Source organism: Grus americana, chromosome 6 (assembly GCF_028858705.1).
Source record: "Grus americana isolate bGruAme1 chromosome 6, bGruAme1.mat, whole genome shotgun sequence".
Taxonomy (NCBI): Eukaryota; Metazoa; Chordata; class Aves; order Gruiformes; family Gruidae; genus Grus; species Grus americana.
Window position 1 is genome coordinate 124,647 of NC_072857.1, and position 15,991 is coordinate 140,637.

General features: G+C 37.8%; 1 protein-coding gene across 20 annotated transcripts in view; it reads left to right on the forward strand.

The window, feature by feature from the left end:
• BAZ2B (bromodomain adjacent to zinc finger domain 2B) overlaps positions 1-15,991 on the forward strand; it is a 158,142-nt gene that overhangs the window by 41,143 nt on the left and 101,008 nt on the right. For 19 of the 20 annotated variants that reach the window (XM_054829077.1, XM_054829078.1, XM_054829076.1 and 16 more), the window contains exon 2: positions 6,627-6,669. The exons of the other annotated variant lie outside the window; for it this stretch is intronic. The gene's annotated coding sequence lies outside the window, so the exon portion shown is untranslated. The remainder of the gene's footprint in view (positions 1-6,626; positions 6,670-15,991) is intronic. 20 annotated transcript variants of the gene reach the window in all.

Below are 15,991 nucleotides of genomic sequence, written 5' to 3' on the forward strand. Positions count from 1 at the left end.
CCACAGCAAATAGTATGAGTTTTCAAACCTCAGTGTCACTTGTCTCAGTCATGTTTTCCCTAGTTTTGCCCTATAAATAAAAGTTGGGTCTTTTTGTAGACAATGATTTATATTGTTGTTTGGTGTTGGTGTCATCCCCCCCCCCCCCCCCCCATTTTTGAAACCTTCAGTAAACACAGAAATTTGAATTCTTCCTTGAGTTTGCTTCTAAAAGAAGTTTTTATATGTTAATGTTATACCCATAGTGCAAACCCTTACATGGTCAGCTAATGCAAATTCAGTCTTGAGTAGAGCAAACATGAGGATGGACTCTAGAGGAAGTAACGGAATCACATTTGCCAGGACAGGTGTGCCTTTTAGCTGTTAGTTGAGTCACATGCTGGCGATTGAGTTGGACCTGTCAGTAAGTTGTGAAGTGAATGGCAGAAATGTGTGATGGGCAGCTGGAAGGTACTGAGGTGATGAAACCCCACAGCTATCAAAAGGGTGTGCTGTTATTTCCACCTGAATACTTAACCTTTATTTGGGCCATCTAATCCGTTCTGGTTGTGATGATCAAAGTTCTTGCTTTTCCTAATAGAGATTTAAAACAATTCAGAGTCAGTACTGTTTCCATTTAATTAGTACGATGTTCTGTTGGGCCTTACTGGGTCTTGTGCTGCGATGTTGCTGTAAGGAGCAGTCCCACTGCTGCGGCTGCATCCCGCCCCCGTTGGCGTTGGATTGTATGCTTGCTCAGCCGAGTGAAGAGTGAGGTGAGTCGATCTGTTGGAAGATGTCTCTGTGTGTGTAAATCGACTACAGGTTGCTTTACCGCGGTACTTCTCAATCTGTTACAACTGGCTGTTCAAGAGTAGTATTACTGAACCCCGGAGCACGTCACCAGTAAGCTCAGACTGATTTTCATGGTGTCAGAATAGAGGGTTTGTTTAGAAGGAGTTGCAAGCAGAAGCAATGGGCTGGGAAGAAAAGGAGTATTTTAAACTGAAGTACTGTCAGTTAAAATTTATAAATGGGTAAGGGAGTAATTTTGGAAGATGTAGAATCTGGTTCCTGAAAACTTGTACAAAACTTTGGGGAGCTAACGTGTTTGCAATGCGAGTAGCTCACACTGAGCCAGCTTTGGCTAACTTTGTGTTGCTAACAGTGTAGGGGCAGTAGTATGCAGCTGCTCACAGGTTGAAGGGAAAAGCAGTAAATATTTGAAAATTAACTGCACTGTGTTGTGTGCTCTAACAAGATAGTTGCATTATTTAGCTTAGCTTAACCTTGGCTGAAAACTAGTTAAGCAGTCACCGTGGGGACTGTCGTGTGGGTATATCCTATTTACAGGAGAGTCTTTTGCCTCTGAGAATCTGTCAAGTGGTGTAGATCTGTTTCGTTTTTACCCTTGATTTTATGCATCATGCTACAATTCAGTTTTATACAAAGCAGCCTGAATATTGAGTTTGTGATAGCCCAGTTTAAGCTTATAGGGCACAAAGTGTGTGGGTTTCACGGTGCCCCCGCCATGTGCATTCCTTACATTGTCTTAATGTTCTTCGTGATACTAAGGTCCCCTACCTTTTCTCCACCACTTCTTCCTGTCTTTGCTTATAATATGCAAATGTCCAATTTGGTTTTGGAATGTTAACCAAAAAATTATCTTACTACCGAGTGCTACTTCCATTTAGGAAGAAACGCACAAGTGTATTTACTTTGGAGGGTAAAGAGTAATTTCTTTCAAGCAAAGCAGGTTTATTATTTACAGTTTTCCAAGATAGTGTGAAATAATTGGATTGCACCACTGATAATCGTCTTTTGACTTTCTTGAGAGCACCAAATACGAGGTGTTGGAAAGAGGGGAAAATATGAATTCTGCTTCATGTGTAATCTTCAAATAATTTTTAAAGTAAAGTCAAGGTAGTTCAATGTGTGATACAAGTGTATCTCACACACAGGTGAAAGGCACAGGTGATAGCAAATGTAAAGTTTCCCTGTGTTTAAGATAAAATAATGATTAGAGTTACAAAAGTACCTTTCCTGCAACTGCTGTGAAGGGAGAGAAGGAACATTATTTTTGTTAACATCACAGGGAGTTGAAATTCCGCTATTGAAACGGACAGTGTGTGGCTGAGATTTGCCAAGGTAATGGAGGTAAATTCAGAAGTTCTACAGAAACTGAATAGGAATGAAATTAGTAAGTGACACTTGATGACACAATGAGGACGCAACTTTAAGCCATTCCTTGTGCTTTCATGATGGCGTGTTTAGGGAAATACCGTAACCATTGTGGAATTAAGTGTATATTTAAAACCAGAAAAGAAGATTTTCAAAATAGTGGAGTAATGCATTTTATGTAACACTGTTTTAATCTCGTGATAGAAATACAAAACATACTCAAAGCCTAAATTACACTGTTAAATCCTGGAACTTAGAGTTTTTGATGGGTGCCTATCTCGGGTTTAAAAAAAAAATAAAAATGAATACTTGGGAAGGTTAGCTATGTCTATATAAAAATGCCATTATCTTTAAGAAAAAATTCACGAGGTAAATTCCAATCTATTCCAACACATGAGCTTGTAACATTTGATGCTGGGGAAGGCAGCGTGTGGTGTGAGGGATGTCTTCAGCATATAAGTGTCTTCTCCCTTTCAAAGGGAAAATAATTGCTATGCCTGTTTTAGAGGTCTTGGACCATTTATTTACTGACTGTGGCAAGTGCTACCGATGTACTGAGATAGCTTTCTTCAGCAAATGGATAAAACTGAACAATGAAAGCTTTCATCTTTGGAAAGAGAATAAGCAACCTCAGTAATACAACACCATGTATTAAATATGCTTTTCATTATTGATGAAGAATGGACAATGGTCTTTGATTAACTTGGTAATTTGTTTATTGTAAATATGTACAACATATGGGAGAAGGAACCAGGGCACTGCGTGGTGCATTTTGTACATGTTGCATTGTATTTGCATTTGTTTGTTTACTTGAGTAAGAAATGGAAAGTTAGATTTGTTCTTATGTAAATATAATAGACAACTCTGGTTTTGTTCTTAAAAACTGAATTTATTTGCTCAGGTTTACAGCCGTTGCATCAAGATGCACTTTTTCCCCCCCCTTGGAGAATATTAGATACACAGGACATCTGTCAGTCAATTATGTGTTACAAAATTGTCCAGCTGAAGTTAGTTTTGGCTTATCAAAAGATAGTCGGTAAGTTTGTGTGTATGCATCTAGCCAATTTACTTTCCCAATCTGTAAAATTCTTGGATTTGGACCTTCACTAAAATCTTGACTACGTGCAATTGACACTGGGAGGAAGAACATTTGACCACTGCATTAGTTTAATTCAACACTAGTACTAGTTTTATTACCTGTAATTTTGAATGTACTGCTAAAAGTTTTCTGCTGAATACAGACTTTTTATTTAGTCTAATTAAAGTATGTGATTCTCATATGTTCATGCTGGGTTATTTGCGTAATACCATATGATATTTTAATGGAGGGTTATGCTCCTATATTTCTATTAAGTATTTCAAGAAAAGGATTAAGAAATTATCCTATTTGCATACCCCAGCACCTGCTGGTGGTATTGCAAAATTGCATGTTTTCTAGTGCCTTCCTCTCCTGGTTTTTCATCCTCACGTCTCCCAGGTGTTTCCTGACACCTCTGCTCATCTACCTCAAATCTGATTTCGTGTTTTATCACTCCTTTCCAAGCTCAGATTTGACAACTCTCCTACCCAACCCCTTTCCTCAGGTGCAATCAACATCATGCCTCAACTGCCTATGGAAAGGTACTCGCCTTTCAGCTCACAGAAGTATACGGGTATCCAAGGTAGGAATGGACATAGAATGTGACCTCTGATAACATGAGTATCACAGCACAGAAGGCTGAAAACTTACACAGGCCGCAGATCTTGAGGTTTTCTATGAGTTTTGAAGGTGGACTGAAATGTTTATTGCACTATTTGAGATTAAAGACTGACTTTAGTAGGTCTTTAGTCAAAGAAAGCTAAGAAAATGTGCATGTACTTTGTTGACATATATTTTACATTACTATCTGAAGTAATTTGTGTGGTACAAATCTGTGAGATAGCTTGAAGTGATTTTGCTTGTGCACATGGCTAATGTTGAAATTTTTTGCTTTGGCAATAATTCTTAACACATGCAGACCTTGAAGTGTTGAAGCCATAGTAAAGCCTGGTTTTAAAACGGTTACCTGTTTTTACTTGCAGTCATGCAGTCTTTTGTATTACAATTTCTTAAGTACCCATTCCAATTTCTTCTGGAAACTTCTTTGTTTATAAATTTTTGTATTTCTGGTAAAGTTGTAGAGGATTTTTCCAAGTAGTGACCCTTTTCCTGTACTAAGGATAGAGAAGAGACCAAAAAAGCCCCTCTCTCTTTCCTCACTCCTTGGTTTACATACTTGCATCCAGTCAGAGCAGATGAAGTAGAGAGGAGAAGTCAGCAGCGGGTAAAGTAGAAGCGTTGAAGCAACAGATTGACTGTCAGAGAGGATCTGGCTGAATCTACTACTCACGATTTCCTCTCAGCCTTTTCTCCTCTTTTGGCGGTGGTGTTACCCTGGTGAAACAAGTAAGCTATTTTCGAACGCAGCTGGATCCTTAGGGGTCTGGGTAACTTTTCTATAGAGAAACTTTCTCTTCTCATTGGACGGTACTCAGGGCTGAGGAAGTACGCGCTGCCTGCCATCATTCCTTGCAAATGGCAAGCTGGAACTCTAAGAGCTGTTTTCACTGTCCTCAGCTCTATTGAACCTCTAATGTTTGTCCAAAGGCTCAGGCTTTGGTGGGCTATTCCGTGCCTTCAGGACCGATACCAAAACTTAGCAGTGCCACTGGTATAGATGTAGTCAGAAGCAGAACACGTGCAAAATTACAACAGGCGGCAAGTACTTGAGCTTCAGCTAATACAGGAAATACCATGTTTCCAACTTAGAAGAAGAAATATGACTTTGTTTTCTACTTTCTGAAGGACAGTTCAGGGTTCTAGGCAGCCAGCAGGATGGTTCCGAGAGTAGCAGAATACATACTTTCTTAAGCTTTTCCTCTCTCAAATGCTTTGCTCCCACTTTTTAAATGGTGTAGTTACTGTGTTATATCTCTTCCATCGCTTCTCTCTTTCTTGTTCCTGGTTTAGTAGGTTGGGGGGTTTTTGGTGTTGTCAAAGCACAGCAGTAGAGTAGAGAAGGGCAGCTGTGATGTTTTGATTGCTCTGTTATGAGGAACGATTTTTCCTGGCTGTCCTCTGACAAGGGAGAAAAATGCTGAGCCTGGGAGTGCAGTTTGACAGTAGTGGCCATAACAAACAAAAAAGCAATTGTTGGTGTTAATGCCCACACCTTTACAGGTTGTAATTTAAAATTAAATTTAAAAAACCTATGCCTGCTGTTGATGTAACTCCCTTCCTAGATGTGAATTGTTACTTCGCTTACCTAACTCTGTGAAAGAAGATCTTGCTCATGTAGATGGCTGAAGTTTTGTTTGTGTAAATTTATTAGTATGTTTTCTTGACTGTGCCACTGCGAGATAGGCCAGCTTTATGCTCCCATTAGTGTGATGCTGTAGAAGAATCTCTAGAGTAAAACTGTCCATTTGTCTACACATTTATTTTAAAAAAAGAAAAAGTTCAGTGTAAAATAAAAGCTCCAAACAAACCAACAACACCCCCCCCGAAATGCCATTTTACCCTAGCATTTTTTGATATGTAGGCACTTAAGAATATTTGCTCAGTTAAAATTGTCTATCAGTGTAGCTGAAGAGAGCATCTACAAGCTTTGTATAGCAAGTATATGTTTAATGCTATAAAAGATATTTTTAAAAGATTGAGCTGTAAAATTTCACCGACTCTTTACTAGTCCTTAGTGAAAAAAAAATTATTAGAAAACCCCAATAATATCAGATTTCTACTACTATAGCAAGTAACATTTTCCTGAAATGGTTGTATTCCAAATGTTGCATCTGTTATGCTGTTTTCGATTTCCTATACAGTGTGTATGAACTATGTGTTTAGAAAAACTTGATCTACCCAGGGGGAAAAAAATCTGGGAAGAAAGCAATCCAAACAAGTGTTCAAAAATTATTTTTAGTTTTAAATTTTCAGTGAAATGTGTGTGGATTTTATAGTGATGTAAAGATAATTCTGAATTCTAATAGCATGAGGAGAATTTGAAATCCTCATGCTAGAGAGCATCAGTAATGGAATGAAACTCTGGTTCTGTATAAACAAAATTGAAAATGCCCATTGATTTCTGGGAGGCCAGAATTCTTTTTGCATTTTAACAGAAAGATTCCCTTGACTTACTGTGCACATCAAAGGGGAACACACCGTACTGTATCACTCACAATTTATTAAGGGTAAAATGGGTATGTGTATATAAACAGCTGGTTGCAAACAAAAAAATGTGATTACATAATGTTTGGCTTAAACTATTCTTGTTTTAATGGCTTCATATCTGTCTGTGGGAAACAATGTTTTCATTACACTGAAAATACTTCACAAACGTGGGGTTTTTTTTGAGAAATTTTACTTTTCTCTTTGAGTCTGTCTTTGTCCTTGTAAAAGTTACTTGATGAAAGGATGACTCAGCTGATCATTAATTGTTTTCTGTTTGCAGGTTGCAAAACAGCAATGTCACAGAACTGACCACATTCATCACAGTAAGTGAGCTGTAGTAATAAGCATTCTGGTAATTTTCTGAAAAGCATGACTCATTTAGGAAAAAGGAAAATGTTATGTACTCTGTGGCTTAGTGCTAAATTCTGCATCCAGGTCCCGATTTCAGCAAGACATTAAGCACAGGCTTAACTAAGACTTTTAGATTCTTAGTCCACATGTGCAACTATTTTTGTGACTTCAAAGACCTAGTGAGTAGGTCTTTAACACTGTTAGTCATTCTTTCTGGATTTCTTTGTATGTAGGCTTGAAATATAACTATGATAGAATGTAATTTTAGTGTGTTGCGCATTTTCAATACACCTTTAGTAGTTTTGATGTTTGATGTTATGCAATTCAGGGAGTATTTAAAATGAATTGAGAGATTGTGCTGAGAGTTTCAATTCCAAAATAAATTTTTAGCAACTATGAAAAGTATTTTGAGCAGTCAGAGAATGTGTGATATTTTGCTACACGATGAGCATGAATTATCTTGTTTTATTAATAGTTTACTAGACTATTAGGAAATAAAGAATTTTGCATTCAAATTGATTTGCTTGGGTTTTTTTCAGGATAACTGAAGAAAAAAAAGTCTTTATATCTTACTCCAGTACTTTTGTTTTAGACAAAGTTAACAGTGAAAACTAAAATAGGTAGAGATTTAAACAGAAAGCCTGGCTGGCTTTGCTTACCTCACAGATGCAACTGTCAGGCATGCTTTTTAACTTCTATTGTACTTACTGTCTGTCAGGTACATGAAGTGAGAGAGGAAAATCTGAGAGAGATGTGAAATGATTTTTCAAGTTTATTATTTTGGAACTGCTCATATTAACCATCAATTCTTCATACACTTCTGATAATACACCCTGAAAATAACAAATAACATACTTATATTTGTTAAGATGTATTGTGAGTCTATGTCCAGTAATGAGATTCGTTGGTTAACAAAAGCTTTGTTTAGATCCAAGACATGATATTGTGTGATACATTGGAGTCTTATGTTTCAGTAGCGACCCTCATGCCCTCATCCCAGAGGTAACCTTACAATCAGCAAAGATAAAATTTGCACTGACAATAGGGGAAAAAAAAAAAGGAGGAGGTTTTAGAAGTATTTCTTCAAGTGTACAGTTGCACGCCTTCTGTACAATGTGGAAAGAGAAGCTATTAAAACCACTACATATGACTTAATACAGTATTTATGGGAATGGTAAAAGCACCAACATCTGCTGAATGCAAAGAATAGGTTCATATGGAGAGAGCTGATCTATTAAATAGGAGGGATCAAGTGAATTAAAGGTCAAAACAGTTTTCTAATTAACACATTGCTTAGCAGGCAGGGATATGTGAGCAGGTAAGGGCGGGAGGTAGGGTAGTCTGTTATTTGAAAGTAAGGAGCAGCAATCTGAACCAATTAAAAAAAAAAAAAGAACTAGGAAAGTCATTAAGTAATTTGTAATAATAGACAAAAGTAGGAAAACATATCTAGGATTTAGAGTTTACTGCAGGTATCAGACATTGTGAAGCTTTCTGTAATACAGTAGTGTACTGCCAGCTTCCGTAAGGTGAGCCAGTTCTAATGAAAAAGCTTCCTTTTCATAAAAGCTGAACCCTGTTGTTTTTTTGTTAATGAGGTAACATTTTTTTCTGGGATGTACTGAAACTGAAAGACTGCTACCTTCCTGGCCTCCCTGTGTCTTCCTAGAAGAAGCTTCCAGTTTGGTAGGGGGTAGGAGGGTGTAATATCTAATTAGTTTTAAACATTAACCATATCTTGGGTTTTAAAAAGCTAAACCTGCTAACTTTCTGACTTGTGAAATCTTGTTTAAAAAAAAAAAAAAATTAGTCCTTTTCCTTGGGAAGGAGATGCAGTCCCATTCAGAATACAGGTACATAGAAATATGAAAACAACCATTACTTGAGCTGAAAATTTCTCTCTTGACTTTTCTGAACGCTCAAGTGTTACGAGGGCCCCTTCCTCCTTAATGTTCTGGGAGTTATTACTCACAAACAAGTCTAGATCTTACTTAGAGGTGCAGTTTGCCCTAGACCTACAACCACGGAATGAGAGCTGCTAGCTGGCTGCAGCTGACCTGTCTTACTCTGTGGAACAATCAGGATGAATACTGAACAAAAAAGTGCTTTACTCAGTAAAATGAGAAGAATGGTCCATAAATGGTCAAGCTGACATGCATAACTTTTCTCCCTTGAAATATGCAATTGAATAGGAGGAATTCATAGAAAGATTTGTGCTTTTTGATTACTTTTTCCGTAGGCCTTAAAAAAATGGAAGGGAAATAATAGCCAGGTGTAGATCTCTTTCTCTCAACAAGCTTATTTTTAAGGCTGATTGTTTTTACTAACTCAGTGTACTGGTTTATTCTGCTTGTGTGTTTATGGCCAACTATAAGTTACTTAATCCTTTTGTGAGTGATGAAGAATGTCAGTCTCTGAAAAAGAAGAAAAACCATATCCTTAGTCACCTGTAACATTTTTGTGGGTCCAGTCAATTCTTTAGCCTATAGAACATACTTTCTTTGTTATGAAGCAATAACAACCCTTCCATCCAAACAAAGAAACAGCACTTCAGTATGCATTCTGCTGTAACAAATAGGCTGCTCAAGGGAGAGCTTGAAAAGATTAGGAAAAATGGCAAGTAATAATTTCTTGTACTTTGTGAGTTGTGAGGGGTTTTTTTAATTTGTTTGGGGTTTTTTTTGTTGTTTGTCTGTTTTTTCTGTTAAAGTCATGCCATTTTAGATAAGATGTTCTTGAGGATACTAATTTCTATTCCCAAAATACAAAATTATTTTCATCTCTAATGATGGCTCTTTTTATTTGTTCCAAAATGTGGTGGTGAGGAATTCTAACAGTACCACTTTACCTGTGGAAACTGAAATAATGTAGAATATTGACATAATATTTGAAAGTTATGCAGATGATACTTTCTAAAATTTTTCTGTGCGGTTGTAACTAAAGAATTTATTAATGGCTATAATTAAGCAAGTAAAAGATCAGCTGAGCAGAGCTGAACAATTTTTTTTAGAGTTAAGGTAAAGTTAAGAAGAGGGGCCTCAGGATTTGACCAAATACCGTGATGACAAGTTAAACTTACGAGAGGTGTTGCCATTACAGGAATACTAGTGTTGGTGAATACTGTGGTTAGCAGAAGCAGTGTTCTAGGTGAGATCTACACTTAAGTTTTTTCCATGTTTTGAGGGAGAGAGCGGAGGAGAAAAAAAAACTCTTACACAAAGAAGAGGAAGATGTTAAAGGATTCGTAAATCATGCTTTCTAAAGAAAGTAGAATAAGGGTTTGACAGGTTTTGAAAACTGTCCAGTTTCTTTTCACGTTAATGAAGTATGCATTGGCCTACTTTGAATTGGTGACTAGGAGTGTGAAGGTGAACAACAGCAAATAAAGTGTTTTGAGGTTTTTGCTGACAGACCCAGGAAAGATTTTGTATATTTGAATAACTGGTTCTAAAATACAGAAGCAAATTGCCAAGGAAAGCACTTCCCTTACGTGAAACTTTAGTGTATATAGTGCCTGTTTGCAAACTAAATAAAAACAGAGTAGACTTGCAGAAACATGCAAGTTAGGCAAGCATCCTGCATTTTTTCTTTAAAAAAACATGGGCTTTGTCCCTTGTCAGCCGCTACATCTCAGAACAAAAGAAATTACACAAAAAATGTGATTGTTGAGCTGTAAGTGAAACTTGGTAAGAAGTGTGGTAACTGGCTACTAATGAGAAACTATTGATAACAAATTGGAACACATTGTAAGGACAGGTAAGGGTGAAAGAAGAAAAATTTGAACTTGGGTTAACAAAAACAGTTCTGTGCTTTTATGGCAATTTGAGTGTATCATTAGCTCCCTCCCCGCAACTGTTCCCATTCTTCTCGTCAGAAGTTAGCTTAAAAGCACCTAGATACATAGCTGCATTTGCCTCTTCATCATGTAAATACTCAAAAGGATGCAGAGAATTCACGTGAGGGAGCATTTGATTTTGGAATATTATTTTTATATTCCCCCAAAACAATTCTGGGCCCTACAGTACAAGACAGACATGGACCTGTTAGATAGGGTCCAGAGGAGGCCGCAGCGGTCAGAGGGCTGGAGCACCTCTCCTGTGAAGAAAGGCTGTGAGAGTTGGTGTGTTTCAGCCTAGAGAAGAAAGGGCTCTGGGGCAGACTTGACTGCGGCCTTTCAACTTGCAAAGGGGGATCATAAGAAAGATGGAGAGAGACTTTTTACCATGGCTGCAGTGATGGGACAAGAGGCAGTGGTTTTAAACTGAAAGAGGGTAGGTTTAGATTGGGCATAGAGAGGAAGTTTTTTGGGCTTTTTTTACTGTGAGGGTGCTGAGGCCCTGGCACAGGTTGCCCAGAGAAGCTGTGGCTGCCCCTGGCTCCCTGGCAGTGTTCAAGGCCAGGTTGGATGGGGCTTTGGGCAACCTGGGCTAGTGGAGGGTGTCCCTGCCCGTGGCAGGGGTGGCACTGGGTGGGCTGTGAGGTCCCTTCCAACCCAAACCATTCTATGGTTCTATGAAAACATGTTGTTCATTGTTTGTAGTAATAGTATTTGAAAAGTAGCAGTTTGGGTTTTTTGACAGTGCAGGTAGATGTACTTTTGGCAAGCTCAGAAAAAAAAAAAAAAAGCTTCCAAAACAGCCCATCCCCCAAAGAATGGGAGAACTGACTTCCTTCATAGAAGTGTAACACCTGCAGATTTAATTAAATCTTTACTTCAGTATAATAACAATAATTAACATTGACTAAGAAACTAAAAATAATACCATTTTAACAGTTTTATGTGCTTACAGTAAGTATACAGAGTGTAAATAAAAGGCAGAAGGCAATTATGCCTTTTTTCTATTTATTTTTGTATAGTTATGTTTAGAAATTAATCTCATTAAAAATTGAAATAAAAGTAATTTATTGCTCTATGTTGCTGATTTGTCTGCAAATATGGTCATTGTGTGTGTACATGTATATGCTTGTATGTGTATATTTAGATTTATTTATCAAGGAAAACAAATTAACATGCTAGAGAAAACAATTATGGAATTAAAATTAACAAAATTACTGAAAGTTTGAAGGAAAGAATTAATAAACTGCGTATTTCTCCGCAGAATACCGAGTTTTATTACAGTTTTCTTTTAAACTAATAGACTACATTTGGTGTGTTGTATTTTATAATAGGAAGGCAGTTTTAAAAAACAAAACAAAAAAACCCCCACACAACTGACACAACTTCTGTAAGAGTTAGTCCCAACTGTTCTAATGCTGCTGCTGCAAACCAGTTTTAATAACGGTTATTTGCTGAAAGGGTTAAAGAGCAGATTTTGATTATGTATTTTCAATCCATGATTAGCATCTGTTAGGAGGAATAAGTGGTTTATCAAGCTTTACTGTACAGATGGCAACTGGAGAAGCTCAGATGTAAATTGAATTTTCGGTAGTATCACTGTATTGTTAAGACCAGCTGGTTTTATCTTTGCAATAGCAGTGATCTGTTTGCACAGAAAAGTGTTTTTGTTGTTTACAGTTACTTCAAAAGTTTAAAAGTTCAGAAATCTTTCAAAGTACATATGATCAGCTAAGAGTTTTCACTTTGTTTTCTTTGGCTTTCTTATAGAAAGAAGTGTTCTTAGCATTTAAGTACAAAGCTTTGTCTGATTATGGGAAATGAGAAATATTACTTCTAATTAAATTTCAGAGTCTTAATATACAGTAGCTCTGTAATTCAGATGTTTAGGTTAAGAAGACATTTCTAGTCAACTAGTGAAAAGATAATTTTCCATATGTAAGTTGATACAACCTTATCTTTTGAATCTAAGTCTTCAGGGACTTTTCTGCTGGTAGCTAATCTGAGTATTGTGTTCTTCTGTCAACTAGAAAGCTGCTTTTAGTGGGACTTCACCAGTTCACCACAGGAAAGCTCCAAAAAGTGTGGTGTGGGTAAGGGTTACAAGGAGGGAGGCATATCGTACGTGGGTTTTTTTATTTGCTGTTTCCAGAATTCATAATAGTACTGTGAATCATTCGGTATTTGATTATATTCTTAAAGTCTTAAAAATCCTTAGGCAAAACTAAATTTGCTGTATTTAATTTCTGATTTTAAGGTACGTACCAAATCCTGTGGTAATAAAATTTGAAATAGTGGAATGAAAAGAGTCAAAACTGGGAAGGCAACTGGAATCCTTAATTAAATAAACAATGAGAGTTCTTTTTAACTTGACAACTGGAAGAGCTTAGATGTGTATTTTGTGAGAAACTGTTGTGAAAACAGAACAGGTTGGTAACTGGGAGCAGCATACTGATCCGCATCTCTCTCCAACCATGTGTGAAAGGCACAAGGCCTTGGCTTATTCTTGATTTGTGGTTGTAGCTCTGTTCTTCCATTGCTTGTAGCATCGGTAGTCCATAAACCATTTATTAATTTATCTTAACAGTGGATGAATAAGAATAAAAGATTTTTTTTCAGAAATTTTTGCCTAGCAGGACAGGTTGGGGGCAGTAGCAAAAAGGCCCTAGGGCTTTTGGTAGACAGCAAGCTGAACGTGAGTCAGCCGTGTACTCTTGCAGCAAAATAGGCCAACTGCCTCATGGGGTGTATTAGCAAGAGTGTAGGCAGCGGTCTGAGGGAAGTGATTCCTACTGCCCCATCTGGCCCTTGTGCGAGCACATCTAGAGTACTGTATCTCAATTTTGGGGTGCCCAGTACAAGGTGATTCTCCCCCCCCGCTGTGCTCTGGTCAGACCCCACCTAGAGTTCTCCATCCAGCTCTGTGGTCGCAACTACAAGAAAGACATGGAGCTGTTGGAGCGAGTCCAGAGGAGGCCACAAAGATGATCAGGGCTGGAGCACCTCCCCAGTGGAGACAGGCTGAGAGACTTGGTCTTCTTCAGCCTGGAGAAGAGAAGGCTCCAGGGACACCTGATTGTTGCCTTTCAATATATAAAGAGGGATCGTAAGAAAGGTGGAGAGAGACTTTTTACCAGGGCCTGCAATGACAGGACAGGAGGCAGTGGTTTTAAACTGAAAAAGGGTAGGTTTAGACATAAGGAAGAAATTCCTTATGATGAGGGTGGTGAGACACAGGAACAGGTTGCCCAGAGAAGTTGTGCATGCCCCATTATTGGAAGTGGTCAAAGTCTGATTGGATGGGGCTTTGAGCAACCTGACCTAGGAAAAGATGTCCCTGCCTACGGCAGGGGTGTTGGACTAGATGATCTTGGAAGGTCCCTTTTAACCTAAACCAGTCTGTGGTTCTATGAAACACTGAAATGGGCCCTCAGCCTGCAAAATCTGCATCTTGTTTACTGGACAAGGCTCTGAGCAATTTGATGGAACTTTGAAGTTAACTGTGCTTTGAGCAGGAGGTGGAACCAGATGCCCCCTGTAAGATTCTTCCAATCTAAACAACTTTATGATTCTATCTTAACTAGAAAGTCCTTAATTATTTTCCTCCTCTTCCCCTTTGTCTCTTTCTTCCTAGGATTTTTAAAGGAGGAAGGTAGAATGAGAAAGAGCAGTAGCATCAAGGAATTGTTTCAAGCCAGTGCTTTATAGCAGGGAATATGTGGTGGAGGACAGCTATCATTGTGTAAGACTGGGATGTATTGGATTTCTAACAGTGATCGACTCTTGTTTTTTCCACTGCCTTTCCACACCCTCAGTGAGACCTTTCTTAGGGTAGTGCTGTCTCCCAGATCTGGCCAGGCCTGAATACCTTATCCTGGTTGCCTCCTTAGTTCTGCTGCGTTGTAGTACATCCTCTCAAAGATGTGTTCATTTGCTTTTCTGTTGGGTTTGGTTTTCCAACAACAATTGTCTTAAATTTGGATGCAGCATGGTGCCCCGAACAATGAAGTGCTGGTCTGTATTTGACTTGAGAAAAGTGTATTTCATGCAGGTGCTCCCTGCATGTATTTTAGTTTGCCAACACACTTTAACACCGCTAAAAACCCAAAGTAATTAGCTAGAGGTAATGAAGAGATGGGTAGGGGTAGCTGAATTGCAGATGAGATAAGAAATCACCAAAATGTCTATTGATAGCAGGTGGAAAATTGAACAAGTTTGGTGGTGTTTTTTTCTTTAGTTGGTTTTGGTTTTTTTCAGTGAGATGTGATATGGGAGTGTCAGATGAATACCTGTAAGTCATAAAATAAAGATGTTGGATATGTATCTGTGTATATCTGATCCTACCCTTTCTAAGGCAAGCACAAAGGTAATGCCTGAACTAGTTCTGCCTTATACTGCAGTCTACCCAAGCCCTAGTGTGATTTAGCCAGGGAAATTCTAGAGGGAATGTAATTTGGGGGATGAAGAGACCTTTTTTCCATATGGATTTAGAAAAATACTCTTGGCCTAAATTGTGTTTATGTTTGGAATGTTAAAAGCAGCCTGAACAAAGTGAACAGTGGGCAGAGCGCTCACAGAAATAGAACAGATTAAGTTTATCAAGTGTCTGACACTAGTAATAGGAAGACGTAAAGACATAAGCAATGAGAAGAAAGGATGGGAGGTAAAGAGATTGTAAAATAGGTACTTTACAGGCATTCTGAAGTAAAGTTTCATAAGGTTGCTTACAAGTTTTGTCTAGTGTTCAAATATTTGCTCCTATATATTTAACATATTGAGGGTTTGTATGGCAATAGTTGGACATCTAGCTATGCGATTGTATGCATTTATATATATTTGTAATACAGATTTGTTTCCTCTGTAGTCCAGTTTCACTGTAAAATCAAGCTGCAAGTTTGCACATTTAAAAATTACTCTAGACTACCAACATCTACCTGAATTTCAAGACTCCAAAACTTCCTATCGAGGAATACATTCATTAAAGTCGTGTTGTGATGAGCCTGATGATGGACTGTATGTTCTCATACTTAATGGAGAACGTGTGTGTGCGCGTGCATATACATGTATGCGTATACATGAATATATATATATAAAAAATTGTTTTATTGATCCACGTATAATCTGTTTTATCTGAGGACCTAGTTCTTTAGGTATTCATTCAGTAAGGCAAGATTCTCTTTCCTTTTTTGTCACAGCTCTAACCTGGATTTTTTTTTTTTTTTAAGATCAGTTTGTATATATGTAAAGAGATGTAGAGCTGAATGTAGTTTTGTTGATTTCAGTGAAGCTGTGATAGTTTATTCTGCACGGTGGTCTATAATAAGGATCCTATTAGGCATGTTTTGTTTATTTGGAAAAGGAAAAAGTAAATTGAGATTGTGTGCATATGCATTCTGAAAATATAGATTTTAAAATGACCAGATGTTTTCTAACTGGTTTTACATGTTTTGTCAGTACTT